This window comes from Astyanax mexicanus, chromosome 14 (assembly GCF_023375975.1).
Source record: "Astyanax mexicanus isolate ESR-SI-001 chromosome 14, AstMex3_surface, whole genome shotgun sequence".
In the NCBI taxonomy this organism is placed as follows: Eukaryota; Metazoa; Chordata; class Actinopteri; order Characiformes; family Acestrorhamphidae; genus Astyanax; species Astyanax mexicanus.
Genome location: NC_064421.1, coordinates 40,680,128 through 40,695,022, shown reverse-complemented (window position 1 = coordinate 40,695,022; position 14,895 = coordinate 40,680,128). Strand labels below are relative to the sequence as shown.

Below are 14,895 nucleotides of genomic sequence, written 5' to 3'. Positions count from 1 at the left end.
CTTCCTCTTCCTTTCCCAGGGATGTCCTGATGAGCGCCAGTTTCATCATAGCATTTTATTTATTGTTTTTGTGACTGACCTTGAGGATCCTTTCAAATTTTTTAACATTTTTCTAAATGACTGACTTTATTTCTTAAAGTATCTTTTTCTTTTCTGTATTTTCCGCACTATAAGGCTCATTTAAAATCATTTAAATTTCCAAAAAAATGCCAGGGCTCCTTATAATCCAGTGCACTTTATGTATGAATTTTACCAATCAGGTTGTTTGCTCTTCCTTTCCCAGGGTGGTCCTGATGAGCGCCAGTTTCATCATAGCATTTTTGTTTTATGGTTTTTGTGACTGCCCTTGAGGATACTTTTAAATTTCTTAAAATTTTTCTAAATGACTGACTTTATTTCTTAAAGTATCTTTTTCTTTTCTGTATTCTCCGCACTATAAGGCTCATTTAAAATCATTTAATTTTCCCCAAAAATGCCAGTGCTCCTTATAATCCGGTGCATTTTATGTATGATTTTTACCAGTCAGGTTGTAAAGAGCAGTAAAGCCACTCTGCTGCAGTACAGAGTTATAGTTTAGTTCTATAGTTTAGTTCCCCAGCACTGAGACTCAAGACTGGAGCAATATTAGCAACAACTGCTAACCGTGCTTAGCGCTAGTTAGCTTTTTCGCCATTCAGAGGTGAGTATTATCTGCCTGTACCCTGCTGCTAACCCCGGCTAGCACTGCTGGAGCAACATTAGCATAACCCGCCAACCATGTTAAAACAGGCTACATGGGACAAACGGCTAGCAAATATCACAGAGGGTTACCGGAACACTCAGGGTTCCTCAGTGTAGCGCTGTCTGGCATCATTAGTTGAAATCTGGAAATCTAATCTTACTATAAATAAACAGAAGTGCTTTATTAACCCAAATAAACAGTTTTCAGGAGAGAAATTTGTGTAGTGTGCCTTATAATCTGATGCACCTTATAGTGTAAGAAATATGGTACTTAGTTGAGTATTTCCATTGCTATCCGTTACTCAAATAGGGCTATTTACTGTAAAGCAACTCAAAGCCATTCCAGAGGTGGAACTGTCCCTCAAAAAGCTGACTGAGAAAATCCAGCCAAGATGTGCAAAGCTGCTATTTAAGCACATTTTTAGTTTATTAAAGAATTCCACTTGTTTTTCTTTAGTTTGGATGACTTTAGTATCAATCTTCAATGCAGAAAATAATAATGCAATAATTAGTAAAAAAAAAAACACTGAATTTAATTTGTGTTCATACTTTGATACACAACAAATAAAGGGGCTACATGTATTTTATGTGTATTTATACAATTTGTGGTAATGTAATATCACTATATTGGCTGAATATTCATGTTGCCAGTGTAGCAATACTAGCATTAATTTCTTCAAGTAGCAATCTCAGGCGTTCTTTGTCACCATAAGCTAATACAAGTCTTTATTTGCATCTGAAACCCAATAAAAAGCCCAACATTCTCACACAAATGATATTCAAATGTGTTCTCAGGAGCTGAAGGAGCAATTGCCTGCACTCATAAACCCTAAAGCTCCCCGGTTCTGAAAAGTGAACAGGCAAGCAGCGCATTATTTGTTTGGAGTGGATTTGGAGAGTAATTAATATGCAGTGCGTTTGAAGGCGTGTTGTGAGTAATGGGAGCTAAACAAAGCAGTAATGGAATATCACAATTAAGGTACACCTTTAAAAACGCTGGGTTAAAAATAATGCCTTGTGGGTAATTTGGAAACCCAGTGCCAGAAAAACATCTCTACAAACCAATGCTGGGTTATTTTAAAAGTGCTAAACATAACATTTTAAACATGGCAGTATTGGTGGAGTATTGCATTAATTTAGCTATATGTGGTACAATAAGATATTTTTTTTGAATTCTGAGATTCTTAAATGATGAATCTATTTAATCTCTGAATTTTTCCAGACAAGAAAATATTCAAATCCTTTGTTATAAGCAACCGTTTGTAATAAGTCGCTAAAAAAAGTTTGTTTTATAGTCGGCCACAGTTGTAGGCTCTATTATACATGTACAATATACAGTTTCTTTTAACAATGGTTTTCTTCTTGCCATTCTTGTGGGGATTTGTGGGGTGCTCAACCTATAGTGGTCCTGTGGACAAATTCTCCCATCTGAGTTGAGGATTTCTGCAGCTCCTCCAGAGTGACCATGGACCTCTTAGCTGGTTCTCTGATCTGTGCTCTCATTTCTCGATCTATCAGTTTGGGTGGATGGCCATGCCTGGGTAGGTCTGCAGTTGTAGAATAGTTTTTACCTTTTTTTGATGATGAATTGAACAATGCTCATTTTGATGCTTAAAGCTTGGTATATGTTTTTATAACCTAACTCTGCTTTACCTAACTTCTCCACAACTTTATGTCTGACCTGTCTGGTGGGTTCCTTGCAGTGGCGTGCACAGATATTTTGGGGGGCAAGTGCTCAAGGGGCAAAAAGGCCACTTTTTAGTGCACGTGGAACACTTCATTATGAAAAAAATTACACGCACATGTTGAATGAAATTTGACTTTTATTGGTAACATTCTCTAAACATGAGTTTTCAATGGAAAAATGTCACACCACCAACTGATAAAATACATATACAATTTTAACTATATACAGTCATTGTTAAGTCCTTTAGTTAACTTCTGTTTACCTTCCACTGTCTTTAAAGCAGCGTCCTCCTTGGTGCAACATGAATATCAACATGCCCACTTAATTTTACTGCCCCCCCAAGCAAATCAGTCCAGAACCGGGGCTGTATGTGGTCATCCTCACATTATCTATCATCTGTTTTCACTCGTTTTTAATCGCTCAGGTTTTCAAAAGATCATTTCAAACCGGCCTCAGTAAAATCTTAATAATAAAAAAAAACCCCCAAAAAACGAAGTTTTAAAAGGGCACTTTGGTTGATAAAGGGCACAGTTGGTGTTGCTTTAGCACCACCTGATGTTTATGTCTGCACACCTCTGGTTCCTTGGTCTTTATGAGGATGTATGTTCACTAGTGTTCTTGAACAAACCACTGAGGACTTCACTAAACATCTGTATTTATACTGAGACTAAATTACACACAGCTGGACTCTTCTGAAGGTAGTTGATTGCACGGGTTTTTATTTATTTGTCTGAGAGTAAAGAGGGATGTATACTTTTACCTGTCACACATTTATTAGGTTTTTTAATTGCCCCCCCCCCCCAAAAAAAATGGAAACCATGTATCATTTTCATTCCACAACTATGTGCTACTTTGTGTTTGTGGTTTTTAAGGTGATAAAATGTGACAAAAAGTTCAAGGGGTGTGAATACTTTTGCAAGCCACTGTTCGTTATATCAGTTTTCTTAAAGCAAGGCAGGGACTGATGAGAACATCACACTTAAGCTAGCTGGCATCTTAACCAGCTGTCAGTGAGCCACTGGATCTCCATATCATTTCCATTTCATTAAAGCGTGAATCATTTTAGTTGAGTTAATGTGAACACAGTCTCTAAATTGGTTTTGCTAATGCAGCTGAACTGTGCCCTGTTGAGTAAAGACGTCTGACCCGATTTTATCAACTGAAAATCTCACTGTAATTCACCCAGGAAACTTTATTTAGCATGCTAACAAAAGGTTAGCGCTAAATTAGCATAAAATTCACTATGAAAATGAGTTTTATGGTTTTATTCTGCGCAGAATGTGAAAAAAAAAGTCCGGTCTTGGAATTAAAATGAGTGCAAATTTTGGACTGATACTTTTGTCACTTTTAGGGCTTATTTCAGCCCCAGGGTAATGTACTGTATATGCACTGGTCAAAAGTATTAGAACACACAGTTTTTGCATTTTTTTGCTCTTCAAGTCCAAAGATTAACCTGAAATGTTCACTGAAGTGTTTTTTTTTATTTACTTCAAAGTAAGTAAATTTGATTTAGCCTAGATTGTTGCAATTGTGGCAAATACTCCTATAACAGCCCTAAATGAAGTCTAGCAACAGCAAAATAGGATGTTAAATAATTAGTTTAATCTATTTTTTCAGTTTTATAAGTTTTCATGTCTGCCCTATTCAATAAAAAATTTAGAAACAGAATCTTTGTTTCATTATATACATTTTCCATTTGTGCATTTTGTAACAGGAAAGATTGGGTTAGTGTACTGTTGCTTAATTAAAATCAAGTAAAGATACATTTTTAATTTTCCCTGAATTTCTGATTTGTGAAATGTCAAAAAAATGAAATGTTATTAAATTAAATTAAATTAAATTAATTTTTATTATACCGTTATAAGTTAAAAAAAAAAGGTAATACTTTTCTGTTTTTGAATTTAACATCAAATGGTCAAAGCCCTGACCAAGTTTGATTATATCATCAGATGTTTGTTACAAAAAGGGAAAAGTCTGATTTTTTTTTGTCTAAAATTTTTTTCATGAGCAGCAAAATTTAAAAACTAGAAAAAAAAAGGAAATAAAATTTTACAGCTAATGTACTTTTTGAATAAAAAAAATACAGAATAATCAGAATATTAAACTGGTAAAAGCTACACTGACCATGATGTAAGAAAACTCCTTCTGTAAGAAACTCCTATCTCCTTGCTGCTCAGAGGCACAGACCTTCACTTCAGGTAATGTTGTAACTAAGTAACCAAAGGGTTTCTGAGTCCTCACATCAGTACCGGCGTCCTCGCACTGCAATTTGATGATTGCTGCTCAGCACTTCAGTCTCTTAAAAAGCCTGAGATTTGCTCTTAGTCATGTTTTGTGATTCTTTTGAGAAAGGAAACAGTAGAGGGTTTTTTTTGTCTCTATAACTGCCACTTAACTGTCCAATTATTTCTAAATCTCATTCAGGTTCACCAGAAATTCAGTTTATCTTGCATAAGTACTTCAATTAAATCCGGAGAGGTCGACAAATAACCAGCTACTGTTGATGTTTTGCTGTTCTATTTAAATGCAGTCACACAGTTACATAATTATCGATTAATAATGAATAATTACTGGTGTTGTGAGGCGTATTTAGTTACGTTTCTTAAAAGCAGTCCTGAGAAAAGCTGAGCAACATAATTATACTAATTATATAAAAAATATAAACTTGGAGAACTGCACTAAGTCTTCTTCATCCAGCACATCCCAAAGATTCTCAATGAGGTTAAGATCTGGACTCTGTGGTGAACTCTCTCTCAATCCTCAATGAAAATGATGATCTCATGCTTCCTGAACCTTCTGAACTCTTTCACAATTCCACCCCATTATTCCTGGTATTGTTATCTTGGAATTTGGGATCAGGGAAGAAAAAGTCTATTGATCCAGGAATAACCTGGTCTATATTCAGTATATTCAGTTTGTCAGTTGACCTCATTCTTTCAGCACATACTGTTGCTGAACCTAAACCTGCAGACCAACTGCTAAAACACCAGATCATAGCCCCGCCCCCACTGGCTTGTACAGTAAACACTAGATTTAAATCTGCACTCATCAGATTACATGACCTTCTTCTTTCATTGCTCCAGAGTCCAATCTTTATGCTCTTTAGGAAATTGAAGCTTTTTTTCTTAGTTAGCCTCACTGATTAGTGGTTTCCCTAAGGCTACAGAGCTGTTTAGTCCCAATTTCTTCCACAATGCAAGTTCCATTCGCATTGTGAGTGTGGACATGCTCTTACTTTCACTATTAAACATATCCCTGAGTTCTAATGCCAATGTTCTACCATTTGATTTTACCAAATGTTTAAGTGATCATGATCACCATCATTCATTTTTTTCCATAGACTGTATATAGCTGGACAGGGCATCGTCTCTCTAAAGTGAAGCCACCACAGGTGGGGCGCCCCCTGCTGTTCGGTTGCAGAAAGCTGTGTAACTCCACCCATCCCCATAGGTTTTAATGGCAAAACAGACAACTTTCAATCACGTTTTTTTTCTAATATACTGTAATTCTACTTCCATTATTTAAATGCAACAGCTAGTGTTTCTGAGATGAGAGCGGAATTTGCACGGGCAGAGACTGAGGTACCTCACAGAGGTGTTTTTTGGGGACACGTGTTGAAAGGCAATACATTTCTTATATATTATATATGCAGCATATTATATGTGTTTTTAGTTCAGTTTTAGTATTCACTATTGCTCCTCCCACATTTAAATGCTGACCTAATGCAGGAAGTGTTCCTTTACCTCAGGGGACAGCTTGTACAAGTTGGGAGGTGTTATCTTGTGTGAGTCAGGTTAAATACTGGCCAGAATGCTAATGGCAAAATGACATGCATTGTGAGAAATTAAGCAAATAAAAAAAAACTTACATAGAACAAAAACTAAGACAATGACACAAAAAACAAAGACTATAAAACAAACAAAGGACTAACTAGCTCTAGCAAATTAAAACAAAATTAAACAAACAAGGAAACAAACAAGCTAAAGAAAACAAACCAGAAACGTACAATCGCGGCAGGACTGAGGCTCAAACTAACATTAATAAACATTAAAACAGGGGAAAACGACAGGATTAAACAAAAAGCATGACAGAGAACAAAGGAACACATGGGGTATTTAAAGATATTTGGGGCTAGGGTGGAGACTGGATAGTAACAAAACAAGGCCATGTTTTTATAAAAAATGTTTCAAATAATGCCTTACCACCCACAGTGGACAGTGCAGTGTGGGGGGGGGGGGGGGAGTGGGGGGATGGTAATGATTGTGATCGCCACAACCCTCCCCCTCCACAGTGTAAAAATGTTTCCAGAGATACAGATCTGAGATACAGAAGGTCTCTGTAAAACGCAGAATCAACCGGAGATCCGATTTAAACCTATACATACTTACACAAGACAGCTAACGCCAACTAGCTGGTGTAAACAGAGCTGTAAGCTCTTTAGCTGAAGAGACAGTGTCGGCTCTGATGCAGCCCGACTTTAGCTCTGTCTGTAGGCTGAAGTCCCGAGCCGAGGTGGGTGAGGCCATGACAATGGAGGTTGAGGAAAAGTTTCATGTGCAGCATCCATATACAACTCAGAGATCTATAGTATTTCACAAAGAACATGAAAAGTGGATTTTAGCAGAAGGAGACCTTTAAAAGGAAATGACAACTCACACACCGATTGGTTTATTTCATGTTACGCCCAAAACACACCCATGATTACAGTCAAAATCACACACAAAATCTGGAACTATGCACACAAATATAAAAACATGAAGCTCCATACTGCTGAAGCACAATCCTACATGTTCTCCCTCAAACATCATTCTAAATCACAGCTTTACAAATTGCATCATTTAGTACAGCTTGGTTACCTGAGAATCATCACTGCCCTTCAGATACATTTTTGTTACCTCTTTGTTTGTGAGCTGTTTTTCCACGTCATGTTTCTCATTGTTCTTACATAGGTGAAAATTACGATAAAAAAAAAACTGTAAAAATGGCTTACATTTGTGTCGCATATACATGTAGTACTGTAATGCTATATGGGAGGTATCCTACACCACAACAAATAAATAAAAACAACAGAAAGCCAACATATTTCCATGGACTTGTATGCATCTGAATTTGTACAGTGGCCTCATGAAGTCAAAAACACAACCAAATTCTTCTGATAATAGTACTCTGAATGTATCTTGTCAGTGTTTATTTGATGCTCTGCGAGAGATGAGTATATAGATAACTGTGTGTGTGTTGTTTTGGTGGAAGGAATCAGTTTTGCTGGAGATTTGTGGAGTTTCAACAAAGCAGTTCATCATTTTCAGTTTGTGTTTAGAGTTTTGAGAAACTGAGCCAAGTTTCTAGAAATGCGTTTAAACATTTGGGAAAAACTGTAATTAAGAGAATTAGTACATGCCTTTTGTACGTTTTAAACCACATAAGGTGTAGTTTAAGCCTATAGATCGCTAAAATAGGGCCCTTTATCTCTGAATGAATCGCTAGCAAGACTGCAAGCAAGATCTAATCCAAGTATACAGCAGAAATACCAGCATCCTCTATTTGTAAAAGGCTTTGTGGCTGATGCACTTTCTGAACTTTTGTGAATGAAACTTAGTCTGCCCCCGAATGACGGCCTGCCAAATATAGCTCCAAAATAATAAGGACGTCAAACATATGGTTGGTGAACACATCCTGATTCTGACGTCAGCAGCAGTAAAAACAGGAGCTATTTATAATTGTCACTGTGATTCACAGACTGCAGTCAGAGCATTTAATTAAGCCATGTTCCAAAACACCACAGCCTGCCAGAAACAAGAACACATTTCCCCTCGTCTCTCTCTCTCTGGCCTGTGAAACACCAGCCTAATCACACCTTACCATTCGTCACTGATGAGTACAATTCTGGCAACCCTAGCAGGCAAATGCTCTCTGAACACCGGATTACCTTTACTGACTTTTACTCATGCTCACGCGCTCTTACGCTCTTTTCTTTCACCTTTTCACCCACTTTTGCACTACACTGCACCGAATAAATATAAAGACCAGAAAGCCACCATATTTCCATTGACTTGTATGCATTTGAATTTGTACAGGGGCCTCATAAAGTCAAAAGCAGAACCAAATACTTCTGATAATATTGCTCTGAATTTATATTGTCAGTGTTTATTTGATGCTCTGCAGGAGATATATATATATATACAGGGTTTCCGCCACGTTCATTTCAGTGCGGCGGTCCGCCACGCCTTCGTTCTTCCCCGCCACCCTTCGTGAAAATTCGGAGCCCGGCGTTTTTCCCGCGCTTGATCAGCGTTGCCCCGCCCTCTCTCGTTTCTGACACTGGAATTTGATCATCTCGACAGGACACCGGCTGTCAAACTGGACAACTGAATCCGAGGTATGTGGCGCTGAAATGATGTTTTTTTATATTTGTGAACAAGTTGTTGAACATTGTTCAAGGGTTATATCGGTAATATGTTGTAGACGTAGCCTACACAACACGGCTGGTTTCGCATGTTGCATCTATTTCGGGAGGCTACAGGTGAGGGCTTCTCTAGCCGTAATTCCTAAACGCACAGCTGTGTTCCAGTCCTGCACATGTAGCAGGGTGGCCGCGGGTCCTTAAAAAGTCTTAAATGGTATTAAATTTCATTTTTGTCAAATAAGGCCTTGAAAAGTCTTATTTTGTCTTAAAATTTCAACCAAAATGTCTTAAATTTGCCGGAGCTAAATTTAGGGGGGAATAATTCCGTCAGCCATGTGTTGAACTTCGGGGGTGGAAATCGGTAGTTAGTCATGCAGTGCCAACATAACGCGCGCGCGAGAGAGAGAGTGTGAGTATAGGACACAGCGAGAGAGAGAGACTGAAACATAACGCGAGAGAGAGAGAGAGAGAGAGAGAGAGCGAGAGCGCGCCTGTAAATAGCGAGAGAGAGAGACTGAAACATAATGCGAGAGAGAGAGAGAGAGAGAGAGAGACTGAAACATAATGCGAGAGAGAGAGAGAGAGAGAGAGAGAGAGACTGAAACATAATGCGCGCGCGAGAGAGAGAGTGTGAGTATAGGACACAGCGAGAGAGAGAGACTGAAACATAACGCGAGAGAGAGGGAGAGAGAGAGCGAGAGCGCGCCTGTAAATAGCGAGAGAGAGAGACTGAAACATAATGCGAGAGAGAGAGAGAGAGAGAGAGAGACTGAAACATAACCCACTAAACAAAGAGACGTTGAAACGACGTCTTTTCTAGGTCATTTTTGCACGTCCAATTTTGGTCTCCTGAAGGTGCAGACTGTGACGCCAGACGTCTTTTTTCTGACGTCTTCTGCACGTCCAGTATTGACGTCCCCCAGACCTCCGGATAAGGGCTAATTCTAGTTTAAATTAAGTCGTTGTGGACGTCTTTTCTACGTGAAATTTACATGTATACGTTTTTATAGACCAACTACTTTGAGGCTCCCTGCATAACTGTAGTGCCATTTCAGACGGTGGCAACTGTTCCATTGTTCCAGCTTCAGCAGATAACTGGAAACGCAAACAAATCTAAGCCAAACAATTAGGTTCACAACCTTCTGGAACTAGTTATGCACCTTAGTTATACACAATATGCTTTACAAATAAATTGCATTTCAACCCTCTCACTTTTTCCAAAACATGTCAACCTGCAAAGAACCAGTGAAAGCAAGGAATAAATTAATTACCCCCATCTTACCACTGTTGATTTTAAATTGACCCTTTCTGTTTGGGGAAACATTAATATAATAATAAAAATAATGAGTAAATCTCATTTGGGGTTAATGCCTTTATTTTACATCAACATAACATACACCTTAGATTCACACCATAACAATTTCACTAAACATTTACCTTCCCTTAAAACTATTACAGCTTTACATTACACCTTCCCTTAACAATATTATACCTTCCCTCAACACTATTACACCTTTAACATTACACCTTCCCTCAACACTATTACACCTTTAACATTACACCTTCCCTTAACAATATTACACCTTCCCTCAAAACTATTACACCATTACACCTTCCCTTAACAATATTATACCTTCCCTTTAAACTATTACACCTTTACATTATACCTTCCCTCAAAACTATTACACCTTTAACATTACACCTTCCCTTAACAATATTATACCTTCCCTTTAAACTATTACACCTTTATATTATACCTTCCATCAACACTATTACACCTTCCATCAACACTATTACACCTTTAACATTACACCTTCCCTTAACAATATTATACCTTCCCTCAACACTATTACACATTTACATTACACCTTCCCTCAACACTATTACACCTTTAACATTACACCTTCCCTTAACAATATTATACCTTCCCTTAACACTATTACACCTTTCCATTACACCTTCCCTTAACATCATTATACTTTCATTAAGATTCTAGGTCCTGAGAGACAGCGGTGTGTCCTCCACGTCTTTGTGGTGCATGTTTGAGATGCTCCGAAGTACACATCCGTATGAAATCCTCGGTGGCTGTCCCGTCACATTTCATGACTCCATCTGCACAAGTAGAAAAAGACAAATTAGAAATCTCAGCTAAGCTAGCTAACGCTAAGCTAACGGCGGGAATACACATTTAACACCTGACGAGAATTATTGTGCCGTTTTAATTCCCACACATCATATTAAGCTGTTTTAATTTATTTTTGTCCCACAACAAACTATATTTTAAATTGCCTTATTTATGTAATATTCACATAAACTTACTTCTTCACACTATGGCTTAGCTAACACTAAGCTAAAGGCGGGAATACACATTTAACACCTGACGAGAATTATCGCCGTTTTAATTCTCACACATCATATTAAGCTATTTTAATATTTTTTTTTCCCACAACAAACTATTTTAAATTGCCTTATTTATGTAATATTAACATAAACTTACTTCTTCATGCTATGGCTTAGCTAACGCTAAGATAACGATAAGCTAACGCTAAGCTAAAGGCGGGAATACACATTTAACACCTGACGAGAATTATCGCCGTTTTAATTCTCACACAGCATATTAAGCTATTTTAATAATTTTATTCCCACAACAAACTATTTTAAATTGCCTTATTTATGTAATATTAACATAAACTTACTTCTTCATGCTATGGCTTAGCTAACGCTAAGATAACGATAAGCTAACGCTAAGCTAAAGGCGGGAATACACATTTAACACCTGACAAGAATTATCGCCGTTTTAATTCTCACACATCATATTAAGCTATTTTAATATTTTTTTTTCCCACAACAAACTATTTTAAATTGCCTTATTTATGTAATATTAACATAAACTTACTTCTTCATGCTATGGCTTAGCTAACGCTAAGATAACGCTAAGATAACGCTAAGCTAAAGGCGGGAATACACATTTAACACCTGAGGAGAATTATCCTGCCGTTTTAATTCTCACACATGATATTAAGCTATTTTAATAAATGTTTTCCCACAACAAACTATTTTAAATTGCCTTATTTATGTAATATTAACATAAACTTACTTCTTCAGGCTGTTCAAAATGCACTTGATATTGCCCCCAGTTGCCTAGGTTAATTGTGGGTGCCACAAACTTATATAACTTAACGCTAGCTTAGCGAATTTAGCCAAAGACGGTTCTTTGATTTAGCTTAGATTGGCTTATCAGCCTAGCTCTGGTTAGTGCATTGACTTAATGACCGGACAATGCTTCTACGTTAAAGCTTCGGTTACAGTAAATATTATTGGCAATACGGTCGTTCTCAAAAGTAATTCCAATTCCATTTTAACTATGGCCACTGTTTAGCTATCGTTAGCTAGCTAGCTAGTTAGCTAACTGCCTGGGAAGAGAGGCATCACCAGCAGGTTCAGATGATTTAAGACCACAGAGCTAAAACAACTAACACTACAAATACATTAACTTATACATATTGTCTTACCTTATAGCTTAGTGGCAGCTGAGTCCGGTCCGGAGCAGAGCTGAGCTGAGCGAGCTGAACTGAACGAGCTGAGCTGAGCTGAGCTACTGCAGCAGCCAAAAAATGTTGAGCGTGTTTTGCCTCGGCATATCAGAGTGGAGTTTATGATGACATGCGGTCTCAGCAAATCAGAGTGGCATTGACTGGTTGAAATCAACTTAACAATTTTCCACATAAATTGCATTTCCAAATAAAAATAAAAACATACGTAAATAAATACCTACATTAATTAATTAATTAAATAGATACAAATATAATACTCAAATAAATAATTAGAAATAAATGATGCTTAATCATAAATAATCTATATTCATAGTGATTAACAATATTGATAACAACAATTTTGACATACATTTAAAAATAAATATATTCTTAAATAACGTTAATTTCCTGCACCTGTATTAGACGTCCCCATGACGTCCAAAAAAGTGACCTAGTCCGACGTTCAAATGTTTAACTGCATATTGGCGTCCAAGTGGGGTCATAGTTAGACGTCCAAATAGTGGACCTAGTTTGCACGTCGTGTAGACGTACAGAATTGGTCTTGGACCGACCGACGCAATATAGACATGATCTGCACGTCCATAAGACGTCTAATGTTTAGTGGGAATGCGCGCGCGAGAGAGAGAGATGAATTAAACAGTGATTAAACAGCTTCAACTTACGCAGGTGTCCACTCAGGCTCACTCACCTGGTGGAGTGAAAATCACGCTATGTTTCTGTTTCTGGAGCTGTCATAAAGCAAGGATGTAGGGCCCTAGAATAGAGGCACCCTAGAACAGCTCTGTGATGCATTTGTTTTCACGGTCCAGTAAACATTTTATTGTAATTAAATTAAAGATTAAAGATATTATTTGTCTGTTTTAATAAGCACAATTTTTAATTAAATTCAATAATATTTTTTATTTTATTTACTCATTCTCACATTTAAAATACCTAATACAGATAAGAGCGAATAAATAATACATATATATTCTGTTGTGCCCTTTCTCCTCTGTTATGTATAATTTAACATTTTGTGTTGCACACTTTTACGTTTACCGTATCTGAAAAAAGAACAATAAGGATTTATTTTAAAGAAACCTACTTTTTGCAACTTTTTGTTTTAAGTGGGCATTTTTCAGTGACAGTTGGAAATAAAGAAAATAACTGGAAACATGTGTAATTGTGTTATATCGTGATATCATTAACGTGATATAAATTATCGGTTCCCAACCGGGGGGTCCTGCCACCGCACCTTCAAGGAAATCCTGGGGGAAACCCTGTATATATATATATATATATATAATATAATATATATATAAAGCAGTTCATCATTTTCAGTTTGTGTTTAGAGTTTTGAGAAACTGATCCAAGTTCCTAGAAATGCGTTTAAACATTTGGGAAAAACTGTAATAGTCAAAATACCTCACATTTCCATCTACCTTCCTCTATATGCTGCCTTTTAAAATTACATTGTAAGTATTAAGCTAGCTTAGCTTCAGCAGCATTCATATTTGCAATTGCCCTTTTAAATAAAGGATAAGAATTAGAAATAAAATAAAGTAAAAATCTTTTTTTTACATTAATATTACAATATAATTGGAAAAATTATTCTAATATTGAAGGCATAATCATTTATAGTGGCAAAGTCTAATGCAGGGGTGTCCATTTGCGGCCCGTTTCCTTTTTTGGAGCGGCCCGCAAGGTATTTTAGAAACAGAATTAAAGTTGGCCCACTGTTAAGCAGGTTTTTATAATGTGAGATTCAAAGTTTGAACGCTAGGTGTCAGAAACGGGCCAAAAAGTCTAAAAACGGCGAAAGTGAGCAGTTGTAGCGCAGAAAAACAGGCCAAAGAGTCTAAAGGCGGAGAGAGTTCTCAGTTGCAGCGCAGAAAAACGGGCCAAAGAGTCTAAAAGTGGAGAGAGTGCGCAGTTGTAGCGCAGAAAAACGGGCCAAAGAGTCTAAAAGCGGAGAGAGTGAGCAGTTGTAGCGCAGAAAAACAGGGCAAAGAGTCTAAAGGCGGAGAGAGTTCTCAGTTGTAGCGCAGGAAAACAGGCCAAAGAGTCTAAAAGCGGAGAGAGTGCGCAGTTGTAGCGCAGAAAAACAGTCCAAAGGGTCTAAAGGTGGAGAGAGTTCTCAGTTTTAGTGCAGAAAAACGGGCCAAAGAGTCTAAAAGTGGAGAGAGTGCACAGTTCCAGCGCAGAAAAACGGGCAAAAGAGACTAAAAGCGGAGAGGGTGCGCAGTTGTAGCGCATAAAAAAGGGCCAAAGAGTCTAAAAGTTGCCGTAATTAAGGAGTTTAATATTAAGAGACATCATGAAATAAAACATCAATTTGAAAAATCTTAGTTTACACAACACTGTTAAAGATAAAGATAGTAAGTCAAGTAAAATAGTGTGTAAATGAAAGTCATCAGAAAAATGTATTATTTAAAGTGGTATATTTCATTATTTGTTTTATTACAGAGTGTGGCCCGTGACTTCAAATATATTTCTCCTAATGAAATGCCCGCTTTCTTGTTGGATACACTGTGTTTTTTCTCAAGTGAGTA

General features: G+C 37.3%; 1 long non-coding RNA gene across 3 annotated transcripts; it reads right to left on the bottom strand.

The window, feature by feature from the left end:
* Positions 1 to 10,167: 10,167 nt before the first annotated feature.
* On the bottom strand, positions 10,168 to 12,968 carry LOC125781116 (uncharacterized). Of its 3 annotated transcripts, none has more exons than XR_007424261.1 (3): positions 12,323 to 12,968; positions 10,394 to 10,922; positions 10,168 to 10,358 (listed from the first exon to the last, which is right to left on the bottom strand). It is a non-coding gene; the product is annotated as an uncharacterized LOC125781116 (long non-coding RNA). The 3 variants fall into 3 exon arrangements; XR_007424262.1 differs by having other exon boundaries at positions 10,168 to 10,477; positions 10,589 to 10,922; XR_007424260.1 differs by having other exon boundaries at positions 10,168 to 10,922.
* Between the last annotated feature and the right edge of the window lie 1,927 nt (positions 12,969 to 14,895).